Source organism: Caretta caretta, chromosome 8, assembly GCF_965140235.1.
Source record: "Caretta caretta isolate rCarCar2 chromosome 8, rCarCar1.hap1, whole genome shotgun sequence".
In the NCBI taxonomy this organism is placed as follows: domain Eukaryota; kingdom Metazoa; phylum Chordata; order Testudines; family Cheloniidae; genus Caretta; species Caretta caretta.
Genome location: NC_134213.1, coordinates 90,432,851 through 90,449,490, shown reverse-complemented (window position 1 = coordinate 90,449,490; position 16,640 = coordinate 90,432,851). Strand labels below are relative to the sequence as shown.

General features: G+C 42.0%; 1 protein-coding gene across 2 annotated transcripts in view; it reads left to right on the top strand.

Moving 5' to 3' along the window:
- Positions 1-8,408: 8,408 nt before the first annotated feature.
- LEPR (leptin receptor) overlaps positions 8,409-16,640 on the top strand; it is a 75,389-nt gene continuing 67,157 nt past the window's right edge. For both annotated transcript variants that reach the window (XM_048861932.2, XM_048861933.2), the window contains exon 1: positions 8,409-8,777. The gene's annotated coding sequence lies outside the window, so the exon portion shown is untranslated. The remainder of the gene's footprint in view (positions 8,778-16,640) is intronic.

Genomic DNA, 16,640 nt, shown 5'->3' with positions numbered 1-16,640 from the left:
AACTCTATAGAACTCTGTTTCTCACCGGAGGCCTAGCCTTCACCTGTGCCTGGATCTGAATACCACCACCTCAGCACCTCTCTGTTCAGAAGGCTCAAGGGCTGCTCCCAGTTTCCAACCTCCAGTGTCCGATGGCAGTGGACAATGACAGTGTCCAAGTGGGTTGAAAATTAAGGCAAACAAGTTTTCTGATTAATACTGTACATGTTTGTAGAATAGCATCTAAATATATTCCTCAACACTTTCAATGAGGTGTCAAAAACTCTTTAAGAATACCACTTCGCTAACGTAGCAGATCGGATGCTACAGCACAGATAACCTTTGACAATCAGGTTTACATTTTTCATTAGATCATTCTAAACTTTCCTCATAAACCAAGTGATTAGCTTGTCCATATGTGTGGCTGTCTTTGGCCAGAATTTAATGGATTTTTTTGAGCAAGGTGACAAGGAGATGGGGTAAGATCCAAGTTACCCGGGAAGGAATTTTCTGTAGTATCTGGCTGATGAATCTTGCCCATATGCTCAGGGTTTAGCTGATCGCCATATTTGGGGTCGGGAAGGAATTTTCCTCCAGGGCAGATTGGAAGGCCCTGGAGGTTTTTCGCCTTCCTCTGTAGCATGGGGCACGGGTCACTTGCTGGAGGATTCTCTGCTCCTTGAGGTCTTCAAACTACAATTTGGGGACTTCAATAGCACAGATATAGATGTGAGGTCTTTTTTAGGAGTGGTGGGTGAAATTCTGTGGCCTGCATTGTGCAGGAGGTCAGACTAGATGATCATAATGGTCCCTTCTGGCCTAAATATCTATGAATCTAGGAGCTTTAAGCCTGCTGCAGGCTTGGCTGTTGAGATGAATATCAAGTATATGAATTATAGAAAAGATTGAATTTCTTATAGAGAAGAAAAAACAAATTCCATTTTGTTGACGCTTTAAGTTATCTTAGCTCTGTACGTCCCATCAAGATTTACTTGTACAATCTACACACTAAATAGAATAAAATTCCTAGTCAAAAGCCACCACAGTGCATTTAATTTCACAGATATATCTGATAGATCCACTGTCCAAATTTGCAGATGATACAAAATTACTTGAGATAGTTAAGTCTAAAGCTAACCGTGAAAAGTTGCAAAGGGATGTCACAAAACTGGGTGGCTGGGCAACAAAAGGGCAGATGAAATTCAATGTTTAGTGCAAAGTAATCCACATCTGGAAAACACAATCCTAACTATGCATGCAAAATGTTAGGGACTAAATTAGCTGTTACCACTCATGAAAGAGATCTTGGAGTCATCGTGGATAGTTCTCTGAAAACATCTGCTCAATGTTCAGCAGCAGTCAAAAAAGCTAATAGAATGTTAGGAACCATTAAGAAAGGCATAGAGAAGAAGACTGAAAAATATCACACCACTGTATAAATCCCTGGTTCACCTATATAAAACAACTGGGATTGGTCAGCTGAGAAAAGAGACAACTACGGGGGGGTTATGATAGAGGTCTTTAAAATCACAAATAGTATGGAGAAAGTGAATAGGGAAGTGGTTATTTACCCTCTTACATAACACAAAAACTAGGAGTCACCTGATGAAATCAATCGGCAACTGTTTTTAAACAAACAAAAGAAAGTACTTCTTCACACTGCTTACAGTGAACCTGTGGAACTCATTGTCAGGGGATGTTGTGAAGGCCAAACATATAACTAGGTTCAAAAAAGAATTGGATAAGTTCAAGGGGGAATAGGTCCGCCAATGACTATTAGCCAGATGATCAGGGATGCAACCCCATGCTCTCGGTGTATCTAAGTCTCCAAGGTCCAGAAGCTGGGACTGGACGACAGAGGATGGCTCACTCAAAACTGTCCTGTTCTGTTCATTCCTTCTGAAACATCTGACACTGACCACTGTCAGAAGACAGGATACTGGGCTAAATGGACCATTGGTCTGATACAATATGTTCTTATCCAGTATATTTAAAAAAAAATCTTGCTCAGTTCTACTTTCTTCTGGTTAAAATAGGTGTATTTAGTTTGACTTTGCTCCAAAACAATCTTAGTCTGTGTTTGCATTTTCCCACCGTTGCAACTTGAGGCCAGTTTATAATTCCAAATAAAGACATGGGACTATGCACAGCCTCGAGGAATAATGGAAGATGAATCCCTCAAGAAAGGGCATGCACTTTTGGGCAGAACATGCCTAAACTCCTCCTGCGCTATTTCTAATCTGCACTGGGGATTGCTGACAGCAACTCTGAGGGTTCATGAACATTTAAATAAATTAGTTCAACCCAATTATTTGTCATTACCTTCAACTCCAGAAATTATCTATCACAAACTGGGTGTCTGATCTTGCTCCCATTGTTAATGTGAAACCTTGATTAGCTGTAAAGAATTGGGTGCCATAGACCAGGTACAAAAAACTTTTACAGCATCAAAACTATCTACTGAATTAAAATAGCCCACAGTAGGAAGTGCCCTTCTTTGCATTTATCATATAGTGAAAAGGGATGTTCCAGGGGGATCCATTAGATGGCTTGAAAATCCCACCCAACATGAAGCAAAGGCATGCAGATGAACATTTCAGAACTAAACAGATTTTTTTTTTTAAAATAGAATGTTTCATCCCCAGGTTGGAAGCCACTCATGCAATACAGGTAAACTTTAGAAAAAAATAATCTTCAAAGCAGTTTTTCACTGCACACTTGTGCAAAAGAAATATGTAGCTATTAAGTGATGCAATAAATTAAATGCAGTTATTAAACGGAACTAATGAGATTTGGAATTACACCTGCTACTGCAATAATAAGTTCAGACTGAAATCCCCTAGTATTGATGGTATCCAGTATCATATGCACAACATAATGATTTGAGATGAAGTAGAGGTCTTTTCATGTGGAATTGCATTACCTGGCTTGCCTATGTATCCAACAACTTGAGCAGCGAGGGGGAGTAGAGATCATGCCTGGTGTATTTGTTGCACAAGGAATAGTAACAGCACAAGACAGGGTTTCCATTAGCAGAGCAGTTCAGGTCAGGGGTTCTCTTCATTGCTCCTTTCAGCAGGTGCCAATTTCTGTCTGGTCATGCTGCCTGTTTGCACCTGTTGCTGAGGGCAACATAAATCTGCACTGATTTGGGAGGCTAGAATTCCCCCTCAGTCTTAACCTCTCAAGGCTCTGGTTCACGATGCACCTCAGAATGTTAGTTGGGCATATTTCCTCAAGTATTCTTGTGTGCCATGGAGTTAATCTAGCTGGGTGCTCAAATTGCACTCAAGGCTATTTGCAATCAGTTTTGTGGCAGTGGACAATGACTTAAATGGAATTTTTCATAGTGAAAAATACTATTCAACATAAGTAAGGATGGTACAATCTGACACTGCATTTCTGCAACAAATATTACTACAGCATACCATAAACATAGTGTTTCGCTGAATATATAACTATATTCATACTGCTCTTCCTGAGGAGATCAGAGAGCACAACCAGTCTCTAACTTCTGCTGTTTAATTTTGTGCAGAGCTTAGATACAATGATAGACAGCCACGCTCTCCGATCTCCAAAGGGATTGGTGTAAAGTATGGGATTGTTTTTATGTCATCATTAAAAATATTATCAAGGTTAAATAGAATAAAGTGCTCTGTGACTTTGCTCTGTCAGTGAACCTTTGCTTAGAGCCAGATATTTCTTGTTCTTAATCCCTTGTAAAGTGTAAGTGCAGGCCATTGAAGTCTTCTCAATTGCCTTGCAATAACACTTGGAATCTGGTATTTCATAGTGAACATTCTTTGATGTGTCACTGTTTGAAAGGCTGCTTGAGGCTTTTTCTATTTTATCTAATCTTTCGAGAGAGAGAGTCCAAGACTGAACATGGAGGCTGAGGAAGATCTGGTAAAGATAAGACTCTCAGAAAACTTTTTTTATCTCAGTGTTACGTGGGGAATGATGCCATAGCTTTTCATATAGAAGTTTCAGACCTTCTTTTTTTATAATTTGCTTCCACTCTGTTTTTGGAAATATTATTACATTGTTTCATTCCCCCTGCCCTGTCCTTTTGTGAAAAGCTCTGGATTGTATTTTTACAACAATCTTAAATTCTTTAATGTGCAACTGATGATCTATTAGTTAGACGTGGAGACTGGGAGCTAGGGGGACTTTCCCCAATAAGTTATGTTAAGGGAGGGGAATAAGTCTTAAAAATTTCTTTGAGGTTTCACATATGATCAAGATAAAAATATTTAAGGGCATAACAGTACAGTGTATGATGGATGGCAAGATAAAGGTTTCAAAGAAAGGGTAATGGGAGATGGATGGAGTTTCATATTTATAGAAAATACTATTCAAGTTATTTGGTTAAAATAATAACGTAAGGGGGGACTATAACAATAAAAACATATTAAATACTAGAATTCAAGAATACTTTTAAAATCTTTATTAAGTGAAGGATGGTAACTATTTTAATGAGTAAAGAGTCCGATAACACTACTCTGTGTACATGGATCATGAACTATGGAAAGTCAGTAAACAAATTAAAATCAGCCAGTAGGTTTGTTTATTTATACGACTGAAGTGGGCTTGTCCACGAGACACTGTGATATTATGTTCAAGCCCACTTACTCAGAAAAGATACGCAAAGAAGAGGCTGTAAAATAGCTTGCATTAGGTGGACAAAATGTGCTTTCCCCTGGCACGCTGCTTTTTCTTTTCAACAAGATTACTTTTAAAAATAAAAGCAAAAATAATTTAGTAAACATTTTTCCACAGCTCACCTCTCAGATTTGCTTCTCTCTTTTTACTGCTTCTCCTAACAGTTATTACATTATGTTTATGCAGTGAAAAAGTACAAGAACAAGCAACATCAAACATTAAAGCCTTATTACTTTGCTGTCCCAGGAATAATACATGTTGCTCTTCTAACAGTGATGAATCTTTTATTTAATTCTGGTGCTTTGATATTATTTTATTCATTACTTTTGATTTGTATTAAGGTAGTACCTACGATGTGCTTAGTAGCTGCTTTGCATACACATAGACACAGTTCCTGGTCCAAAGAGCTCGCAATCCAAGAAGACAAGCAATAGGTAAACGAGATGAATAAATATACAATTTAAAAGGCTAACATATAACCCACTATTCCCAACCATACCTCTTACCCAAGAAATTAGCCAGCTAAGAATGACTATATGTATTATGGGAGAAGTGGATCTTGAAGAGGAATTTGAAGGAAAGGGTGTGTTTTTTTTTTAATATGATAGAGGTGACAGGAAGAAGGACTGAAGACAGATGTGAAAAGTGGACAACTGGGAGGTAAAGGCTGGTATCATTGGCAGGAGGTGACATGATAACCAACAAGAATAGATAAATAGAGGTGGCAGAGTTGTGAAAGACATATGGTGAGGACAAGAAGCATAAATATGATGTGGTGAAAAGGTGGGGTAGTGACTGAATTCAGAGAGAGAGGTGAGATGGAAAGAGTGATTGGCAAGAAAGGAACTTTAGCAGTAGTTGAGCAGATTCCAGATATTTTTCCATGGAAGTTGTGGAAAAGGTTTAATATAATGGAAAAAATACATGTATAAGCACAAAAATCTCAAGTACAATTTCCATACAAGGCAGTGGCTTTAGTATTTGTCTCAATGAAAATTGCATTGTGTGATATCTGCCTACTGTAGGTTTTTTTTTTTTTTTTAATTTGCCTTCTGTGGGGTTTCTTTCACCTTCCTCTGAGACATCTGGTGCTGATCACTGTGGAAAATGAATACTGGTCTAGATAGCCGTTGGGCCTGATCCAGTATGGCAATTCATATGTATGTTCTGATGATATATGGGTTACTAGAATAAATACCTATTTACAAAGGATAGGATACTATATGTAAAGACTACATCTTATGGGTAGAAAATAAGAGTTATGTTTGGGTTGTTTTGTATCTTCATTTACATATCAGAACTGGGGTTACTAATTGAAGGTGACTTCTAAATATAGCTATATGGCATGTAATTTTGGTACAGTACAGTGCTTCTACAGTGTATCATCATTCATTTTAGAACCAGGAACTATATATTGTATAATCTATAGTTTTTCTTCCCCTTTTACATTTCAGCAAAAGGTGTGGGCATTACAAATTAGAGCATTTGTAAAACTTACTATAACCCTTCAAGTTAAATTCATAGTTAAATTCAGTTCTGGATACTGAATTTTCTCTTTGCTACCAGTGGGGTTTCACCAATTTGAAGCGGAGTTTTAACTAAAAAAGAAAAACAAATATATGGATCATTTCCACAAATGTCTGAAATATTATAGCAAATGTTATTATTTAAGAGGCATAAAAGGAGAGATGAAAAAAGTCACTCAGCACCCAGACAGCTCATGTAAATGAGTGTTCAAGAAATTCATGGGGAAAAAGTTATCTACATTTTTCAACCTAATGGCTCATTGGCTGAGTTACAGGCTAAGCATTACTCTTATTTTTAAAACATTATCTTGGTTTTTCTGTGGTCCAGAGATCAGTTCTAATAGGAAATCTGCTACAAGGATGTTCTGAAGGAACATCAAACCTGTTCTAGGCCCTAGATTGTACCTTCCTTAAGAGAAAGTAAATCCCAAACAACTTCTCTGGATGGTGAATTTAGAGCTATATTTAAAAAAAAAAAAATACTTTGGGCCAGATTGTGATACTCTCCATCACGCTGACTAGTCCCAAGAGTCTAACTGCAGTGAAGGGGTCTGCTTATAGAGTTACTATGGAGTCAGCTAGCACTGATTGTTCCCAGCAAATTCTCAATTTAGGTAAAACAGACCCACTTTGCATTAGGAAAAAGATAAGTATTGTCAATACATGGTTAACACGGGGAAATACTGCAAATAAATAAGCCTATGAATGCTTACTCTGTTTTTTTGTTTCGTTTTTTTTTTTAAATGAATTCATTTTGGCCAAACTCATGTTGTGTGGCTTTTCTTGTCCCTCTTCCTCCCACCCTCTTACTTCCTGCCCAGTCAACCAGTCCGGCATTAATACCATGAATGTTTGAAGAAAGTGAATTTCAAAGATGAATACACAAATATTTGTGGAAGCTTCCCTGTGGAAGCATTTATGTGCTCATCTGACTGAGGAACAGGATCAATAGCATATGTCTTAACTGACCAGGCACTCTTAAGCAACTGCTTACATTTTAAATATTAGTATCGATCACTTTGAGTACCTTTCCCACACCTGAAGAAGAGCTCTGTGTAGCTCAAAAGCTTCTCTCTTTCATCAACAGAAGTTGGTCCAATAAAAGATATTACCTCACCCACCTTGTCTCTCTAATGTCTTGGGACCATACTACACCTCAACAACTCTGAAAGTATCTGTTATTGGCAGTCAACTGTTTGTGATCAATCCTTAAGGAAAGAAATACAAAATAAAAACAGAAACCCCCAAACCAAAAATATTACCTTCACTTCATTTATTTGAATTTAAATGTGATTTCTTCACAGATATTAAGTAAATACTAACCTCAGCTAGATAAACTAAAACCCACAAGTCAGTGGCTCATAGATATTGGCGGTGGCTAGATGAAGTCAGAAAAAAAAATCAAAGCCTTTTGCTTTTGCAGTTTTGACATGAAACGTTTAAACTTGTCACTTTGAAGCAACTTTCAATTGTTTAAATGAAATTGAACATTAGTTTGAAATGAACAACCAAAGAAAGCAAAGCTCAAACTGAAAAGCTTAATTTTGGGTCAAACCAAATGTTTCATTTGAGCCCAAACATTTTTTCCCCCTTCTATTTCTTCCCCCAGCATTGCCAGCAAGCTGAGAGAGCAGTGATTTGCACCGCTCGAGCAAGGGCCTCTAGCCGCTCCCCCACCCCCAATACCAATAAATAACACCAGTCTGTTAGCTCAGTGGCTGAGGTCTGGTGAAGATGGAGTTTGGGTTGGAAGGTGACATGCCAGTCCCAGGGAGCGGGATTTTGCTGTAGTTAAAGGAGGCATTTAGCATCTCCCTTCTAAAACAAACGCGCCCTCATTCCCCCTTGAACAGAGCTGGCAAGGCCCTGACAGCTGCCCAGGGGGCGCTCGGAAGTGGGGTGGCACAGGGTTAAGGATGAGGTGCTTGTCTCCTGTCAGCCGCGCCGCGCACAGCCGAGGGGCCAGTCTGCCCGCGGCGGGGCTGGAGCCGTCGGGGCAGGGCTGGGTGTGGCCCGAGCGGGGGCAGCCCGGGGACGCGGCTGGGTCTGAGCCTGAGGCGCACGGAGGCAGGGTTCGAAGGGGAGGCAGCAGCCCGCCCAGACGCCACGGGCAAGGGGACGCTGGCTGGGAGCAGCGTGCGCGCGGGGTCCCCGCAGCGGGCCCGGGCCCGGGCCCGGCCGGGCTCGGGGGGGGGGGTTCACGGCCCGGGTCACAGCCGAGCCGCAGCCGCTGAGCGCCACGTGATGCTCGCTCCAGCGCTTGGCCACCCGCCGCTTCCGACAGCCCCGGCAGTGGGAGCTGCGGCGGCCGCTGCCCAGGTGGGGAGGAGAGGGCAGCCGCCGCCTGGCCCCGCGGGCCGCCTCCCTGCTCCTCCTCCGGGCGGCTGGACCCACGCCCCGCTGCGGAGCGTGCACTGAAGGCGCTTTGCCAGCTCGCTCCGCCCGGCAGCAGGCGGGGGGCTGGACGAGGCGTCCCAGGGAGAGATGGTCCCCGCAGGGCGACACGCGTGGAGAGTCCGGGCGGAGGAAGGGGCCGCCACAGCGGGCTGAGGCGCCCGCCCCCCAAAAGTCCTGAGCTCGCCGCGAGCCCGGCTGAGTGCACTCGGAAAGGTACGTGCTGGCCCCCGCGCCGGGACCGGGCTTGCTGCCCGCCCTGCAACGCGTTCAGCTCCTGGCGGCGGCCGCTGGGGGAGGGGGAGAGCGAGAGCCCCCCAAGGCAGCCGTGTCGTGGGGAGCCCGGTCGTTTGACGTAGGGTCTGCAGGGTGCTTCCCAGCCTGGGACGCTTCCCCTCCGCTGGACGGGAGCCAGGCGGGGGGGAAGCCCCCGCCGACGTATTCATGAAAGCAAGCTTGCTGCTGCTTCCTCCCGGGAGGATCAGCCTGGTCAGTGAAGCCAGGATTTAGGACCCACTTAACTCCTCCATATTAAAACAGAACAAATCCCCCTGCGAGTCCCGCTTTCTGAGAGGGGTGACTTTTGTCCAGCTGTAGGACAGGTGTCGGGCACGAACTATGCAGGTGATTGAATACTTCATGACGGACGGGACTCGTGAGAAGTGCAGCGAAGGGTCTGCCTTCTAGTTAACTCTGCATCTCTCTCCGAGAAGTCGGCAGCCCCGTCCCTGTGGGGAAAGGGGGTCCGGGAGTTGGACACAGCCCTTTCAGCCAGGTGGTAGCGTGCCCAGCCTGCGACTGAAGCCAGCCTTGGGCTTGCTTAAAAATTCTAAGAACTATGATTACAAAAGAGTTGGAAAGTAATATTGTGCACTCTTTAGCCTGAAAATACCCTGGAAATAAAGCCAAGTTTGAACCCTGAGTTTACAATAGATACAGGATAATTTATGGGTAACACGGGTAAGGGTGGCTCTTGTTTATGGACAGGGTAGCTTCTATGTCTCTTTTTGGCACTACTGGAATATGTGTATATTCGTAGGAGTTGGAGCTAAGGATGCTGCTGCACCCCCGGCTTGAAGAGATTTCCATTATATACAGTGTTTACAGTTTGGTTTAATTGCTCTCAGCATCCCCACTATAAAAATTGTTGCAGCACCCGGGTGTATAGTCTTAAAAACAATAATGATATATCATCAGTAGTATGTGATGGCTCTCCCCCAAATGGCCTTCAGCCCCAGTTGTCTTAGCAGCTAATTAATGAAATGATGTAAGAGGAAAACTGAACTGTGTTTTTATTTCTTTCACCAAATGTGAATGCGGCTTGCCTTGTTTTATCTTAATAGCAATGAAAAGTGCAGCTTGGTTTTTGTGGAACAAAGACATTCTGCATTGCATCTTCTTGACCAGCTTGCTATAGACTTTCTTTCATACTTTCTTAAAAGTTGGAGTGTGTAAAATATTAACAAAACAGTCAGAGTCCACTTTGCTATTGAGTTTAAATCCACAAGGAACCAGACATTTGCCAAGTAAGTAATGTGTTGAGTTCTCCTGGAATTAGTCCCAGCAACAGAAGTTAGCCAAAGAGATACATTTGAAGTCTGAAGTTGGCACATATATATATATAGTGACAAAGTTCCTCCTCTACCCTTGGTAGGTCTTGCACTTTTTGGTGGATTTGCTTGCCTTAGAGCTTCATGGCAGCCCTTAGTGTGGCTGTTTTCATGAACCCACAGTCCAGGTCAACTCCTCCTGTGTCTGACCAGGAGTTGGGGAGTTTGGGGGGAACCCGGGCCCACCCTTTACTCCCGGGTTCCAGCCCAGGGCCCTGTGGAATGCAGCTGTCTAGAGTGCCTCCTGGAACAGCTGTGCGACAGCGACAACTCCCTGGGCTACTTCCCCATGGCCTCCTCCCAACACCTTCTTTATCCTCACCAGAGGACCTTCCTCCTGGTGTCTGATAATGCTTGTACTCCTCAGTCCTCCAATAGTATGCGTTCTCACTCTCAGCTCCTAGTGCCTCTTGCTCCCAGCTCCTCACACACACACACCACAAACTGAAGTGAGCTCCTTTTTAAACCCAGGTGTCCTGATTAGCCTGCCTTAATTGATTCTAGCAGCTTCTTGATTGCCTGCAGGTGTTCTAAACAGCCTGTCTGTCTTGTCTCCAGAAGGTTCCTGATTGTTCTGGAATCTTCTCTGTTACCTTACCCAGGGAAAAGGGACCTACTTAATCTGGGGCTAATATAGCTGCCTTCTATTACTCTCCTGTAGCCATCTGGCCTGACCCTGTCATAATATATATAATATATAGGCTTAAAAATACAAATCTATGAATAGATCCCATGATCTGATTTATTTTATTTTCTATTTACAATCTATTAGCCTATATTTTTGATTTTTTTTCTAAGTAACAATCTAAGGCAAAAGTAATGTGTTGCTAATATTGTAAAAACGACAGCCAATAAAATGACAGTTTTGAAATAATTTCAAAAGGGTATAAGTAGGACTTTGGAAATGAAAGTGAATAGGTCTGCATATTTACTTTTTTTGTTTGCAGTGTTGTAGCTGTGTTGGTCCCAAGATACGAGAGAGGCAAGGTGGAGGAAGTAATTAATATCTTTTATTGAACCAGCTTCGGTTGGTGGAAGATAAAGATACAAGTTTTTTGAGCTTCACAGAGCTCTTCTTCAGGTCTTGAAAAAGTAACCAGAGTGTCACCAGCTAAATACAAGATGGGACAGATTGTTAAACATAAAGGGATAACACATGTTGCAGGAAACCACTTAAAATGAAGTGCGCAATTAACACCTCTGCAGTCATAGGAAAAAGGAGGATTAGTATGTTAAAAACTGTTGAAATGAGCCATAGAATCAGTGCCTCTACTGAGACCTTGATTTTTAGTATCTAGCAGAGTTACGAATTTAAGTTCCTGTGTTGGTCTTTTGAAGGCATTGTGCTGATTTCCTTTGAGGACGAGGGCTAATAGGTCAGATATGGAGTGATTTGCACCGTGAAAAGTGTCCACTGACGGGTGAGAGGGTGTTTTGACTTTTATCATGTTTCTGTGTGAGTTCATTCAAGAGCATAGTGATTTGTCTGGTTTCTCCTATATACTCTTGTTGTTGCAGTATTTGATGCACTGGATTAGGTGGTACACCTGTTGTGGGACCCAGAGATTTTGCAAGGTGTTAGTGTGTGTGTGTGGGGAGGGGGGTAGTATTGATCATTGTAGCAGAAGAGATGTGTCTGCAGGGTTTGCATCTGTTGTTCTGGCAAGGTCTGGTGTCCCTATGAGTTCATGTGCCCTGGTCTGTGGGGAGCATGCTTCTGATGATGAGCTTGGGGGGTTGTTTGCAGGCCAGAAGAGGAGGTTTGGAAAAAAATTCAGGATAAGGCCCCCATCAAATATGGATTGCAATTGTTCGATCAGACCCTGTATGGGTTCCAGTGTGGGGTGGTAGGTGACAAGTAGGGGACTGTGATTAGTGGAGGGGTTCTTTTTCTGTATTTCTCTCAGGGCACTTGGATGGCCTGTTCCATGATGTTTTTTTGGTTCCTTAGTGTAATATGGCTAACTCTGGACTGCATCATGTGGGGCTTGCACATTACAAAAAAAAAGGGTCAGAATCTGTACAGAAAGACCTTTCTTATGTAAAAAATAGACTGTGATTATTTATAAACAAAAATACAAGAATATTTCTTTAGAAATACTGTAGCTTGGTCAGAAGTTACGCTGCTGGGAGTTACTATAAATGTGCCCTGGTTTTTTACATTTGTCAAAAATGCCTAAAGTTGTACATCTCTAAATGATTAATTTAGGCATCTCCATCAAGGTGACTTGATTTTTCAGTAGTGAATATCCACATCTCCCAGAAAGTCAATGGGAGTTATGCTTGCTCAGCGTCTTAGAACAATCAGGCCACCTTTACTATCGTGCCTAAATTCATATTTAGACTCTTAATTGTAGGCACCCAAATTAGAAAATGTTTGTTCTTTATTATAGAGCTGTGCTGTTCCTCACCTGCTTTTTAGAGGTAACTGACTGCTAGGCCTGGTCTACACTAGGGGAGGGGATCGATCTAAGTTACGCAACTTCAGCTACGTGAATAATGTAGCTGAAGTTGACGTACTTAGATCTACTTACCATGGTGTCTTCACTACGGTAGCTTGACTGCTGAAGTTCCCCCATTGATTCCGCCTATGCTTCTCGTTTCGGTGGAGTACCGGAGTCGATGGGAGAGTGCTCGGCGGTCGATTTATCGCGTCTTCACTAGACACGATAAATCGACCCCCGCTGGATCGATCGGTCCGGAGGTGAGCGTAGACATGCCCTTAGTTTGGGTTATAGGGAAGAGGAATGGAGGTAGTGCAGCTCTTTTAGGATATACACATTCAGTGCTGTTTGCTTATGTTAATCAGCCACTGAAGACATTTCTTAAAGAAGTTGTAACCTAAAAGTGACCTGTCAAATCAATTACAGGAATTGGCCAGAGAGAGCACTTTACCTGATCCATGGACCTCTTTCTCCCTTAGTATTGATGGGAAAAGTAGGAAAGGACCCATATGTAGTTTAGAGATATACAATTAAAAATATCTGTAAGTATTCCAGTGAGAACTACAACTTATCACTGTGGATTTTTTTTTTAAACCTGTTTCTGCATTAGATAGTACGTCAGTCTTCCACGAAGACAGTTAGCATCTGTGGCATAAGGCCACAGACTCTTTTCCCCCACCCGGTTCCTGTTTAATGTCCACGTCACCAGAAAACAAGTCTCAATGAACATGCAGTAGACCGTTCATTAATCTGTGAATCACTGACACTATAGGAGCCATTAGGGTCCATAATGACAAAACAGTACTTACCATGAAATTTAATCCACTAATTACTGGCAAACAAGTTATAAATAGCATTTATAATGAAAACACTGAAAAACCCTTAACTACCACGTGCAGCTATACAGGAAAGCTTCAAATGTCAAATATTTACAGCAGCTCTGCATAGAGGGAATAAAGTGAACGCATTCAATAGTGCAGAATTGAGTGCTGAAGGAAACATTTTGTGCCTACAAAGAACAACAGTTACAATTTTTTCTAGTAGGACTTTAAAATAGCCAATATTTCGGAAACCTCGGTCACTTCAGTGAATTTGCATCGTGAGCCTATGTAAACTATAGATTATAGAGAATATATTTAAGGCAGAGTAGGAAGTGCAAAAATTCTTTTATCAAATTTTGGCCTGGATTCCAAGGAGTGGAATGTTAAATGAGAGTTATGTGACAGCACTTTAGATGTTTAGGAAATGAGCCGGTGATCTCAGTCTAGTTCCTAATAAATAGGTGGCCTCAGAGAACCCATTACCATGTTTAAGACTAGTCGGAGCTCTTGTTGGCAGTCTTGGAAGAGAGGCTAATTAAAGGGCTACCTAGCCTTCATGTTCATTCAATAGTTTCTTGAGGTTCAGAACTGAGGCACTTTGGTGAGGTGATGTGGGGATACTTGCTCTGTTGCTGACTATATAGTACCTAGTGTATGGAGAAATGAAGGACCTTGGTCTTTATGATTAAAATTTTGGCATAATCCATAAGAAAAACTTTCACTAAAAATCAGTTTCACCTCTAGTTTCCAAAGTATTTCATTTACTTAGAACGTTCTATACAAAAATGAACAAATCTAATAAAAATCCAGTGGTCTGATTTTCAGAGGTGCTGCCTGAGGACCCGCAGGTCTTGCTGAAGTCAACGGGAGCTGCACATACTCGGTGCCTTTGAAAATCAAGCCTGCTGCCTGTATGCATAAGCATTATTTCTAGGATGTTCTGTGTGGGTTTTTTTTTGTTTTTTTGTTTTTAAGTCTATTTAATATTTAAAAACAGCTGTGATAGTTTTTTATTTTTGAAGGCAGGGGCTGTGTGTGTGCTCACAATATTATGTTCCCATTTCCCATTAATTAGCAGCTGTTAGTTTTTTTTTTTGTAAGCAAATGAAAGAAAACTGAGAAAATTGAAACATGATCTTCAGGTAATTACGTTTCTGTGGGATCCATCCTCTGAGATTCTTGGGTCTTCTGAGCCCAGCTTGGTCAATCTTTAGCCAGTTTAAATAAACCACTAGCAAAATAAGGCCCGGATCCTGAAGCTCTAACTCACATGTTTGGGTGAATCCCTGGCCCCGCTGAAGTCAATGGAAGTTTTACCGTTGACTTCAGCAGGGCCAGGATGTCACCCTTTGTCTTTGGATGGGTAAAAGTTGCAAAATAGGCCTTAAACTCCTAACCAGTCAGTCAAATTAACAATAACAGCTTAAGTGACTCAACACTATTTGTCACTTAATATTCTGACTGGCTGGACCTTTTTGATATCACACCCCTTATTTTTAAATTGCATGTTTAATGTATAAAGAAAGTACATGTTTGCGTTACCAAGGCAGCTGGGGGACGGGAGAGAGAGAATCTAGAAGAAAAGTTAAAAGTTTTCAACTCACTTCATCTGCAAATTACCAAAGGCCCTGTAGGCAGGAGGGTATAAACCACCAGCTGTTTCCAACTGCATTTCTGCTATAAAACTGATGGGTCTGGGTCTGGAATCCTTTCCCCTTCTAGTCATCCCAGTACATTGTGCAATAAAGGCCACCTTTGTAATTGCCTGTCTTAAGTTTCATCAGCCTCCCCCTTTCCATTCTCTTGTTTGTCATACTTGTCTCTAATCAAGGCAGGGGCTTTCACTTATGATTTGTTTTCACAGTGTGTAGGATGGTGGAGCCCTGACCCTATAGTGCTAGATGCTATTGCAATTAAAAAAAACACCACTATTTGTGCATTGGGGTAGAATAGCTCGACACCTGCCCAGGATGTTAAGCTACAGGGACAGGCTACAGGAGACTTGTCTCCTTCCATTGCCATCACAACCAGCGCAGAAAGATAGCCAGCCTTCTTGTATTATCTCTTCCTGCACTGCATATGTGTGCATACACTTACCTTAAGTGCTGTTACTGCATCTTGATAGATGGTGCTTGGATGGTAGCCCCTGGGTGATGTTAGGTTTGTAAACATTTTCTAAGCCCAGAATCTGATCTTAGAAAAGTTGATTATTCTGCCCATTTTTCTACTCTGGCAAGCCACAGAACATTGCACTTTATAAAGCCTGAGTACCAACTAATTTATTTGGACAGAGGCCAAGGCTGGAAAATTTCAGCTTGAAAAGTGACTGAAAAACAGGTGGCTAGAATAGAAATGCTTAAACCACCTTTGTGATAATAGTCAGTAGTGTTCCTGCAGTATCTGGTGCAGCTTTGTCTCTTGGAGATCATGACTTGTAGATCTGTCATTGCCATAGTGGTTTGACTTCCCCCTGCTCCTTCCCACCAACTAATTGTAGTTAGAATTATGTAAGAGACAATAAAAGATCCAGCTTCAAGTGTGTGGCATTAAAAATTACTCTTCATTTCCAAGTAAGGAAGTAACAAACCTACTTATTTCAGAGTGCTTATATTTTGCTCCCTATTTTCTGTAACTTATTAGAATATTTGCATTTTCCCCCTTAACTCTTTTTAGTTGTCTTCATTTTTTAAAAAAAAGTAATTGTTCACACTGGGGGGTGGGGGGAGTCGCTAAACTCGGGGCCCAATCTAACACAACAGGAGCAGCAGCTGCTATCTTACCCTAAGCGTGCCCCTCTGTGGAATCCCACAGGGCTCAGTTCTGTCATCCTTTTTTGCCCAACTCTTATATCAGAGCTCTGGAGAGGTTCAGTGAATCTGCAGATGACCCCTAGCTCTGTGTTTGCTTTACAAATGTGCACAGTACTGTTTCCTGGTTTCTGAATGTTATTGGAACTAGGATAAAAAGCAGCTGCCCAAACTAAATCCAAATTAGATGGATGTGATGGTAGTAGGAAAAAGCAAGCACTTTAAGGAACTGACAGGAGCTGTGACTTCATTTTCTATCCAGGACATCTTAGCGGTGGTGATATTGGTGCCTGGTCTCAAAGACCTGTTTGATTAATCACTGTCTGGTTACCCAGAATGGAAACAGTGACCAGAGATTCCTTTGTCATCTTCCTCTAACCAGACAAGTATGACTTTT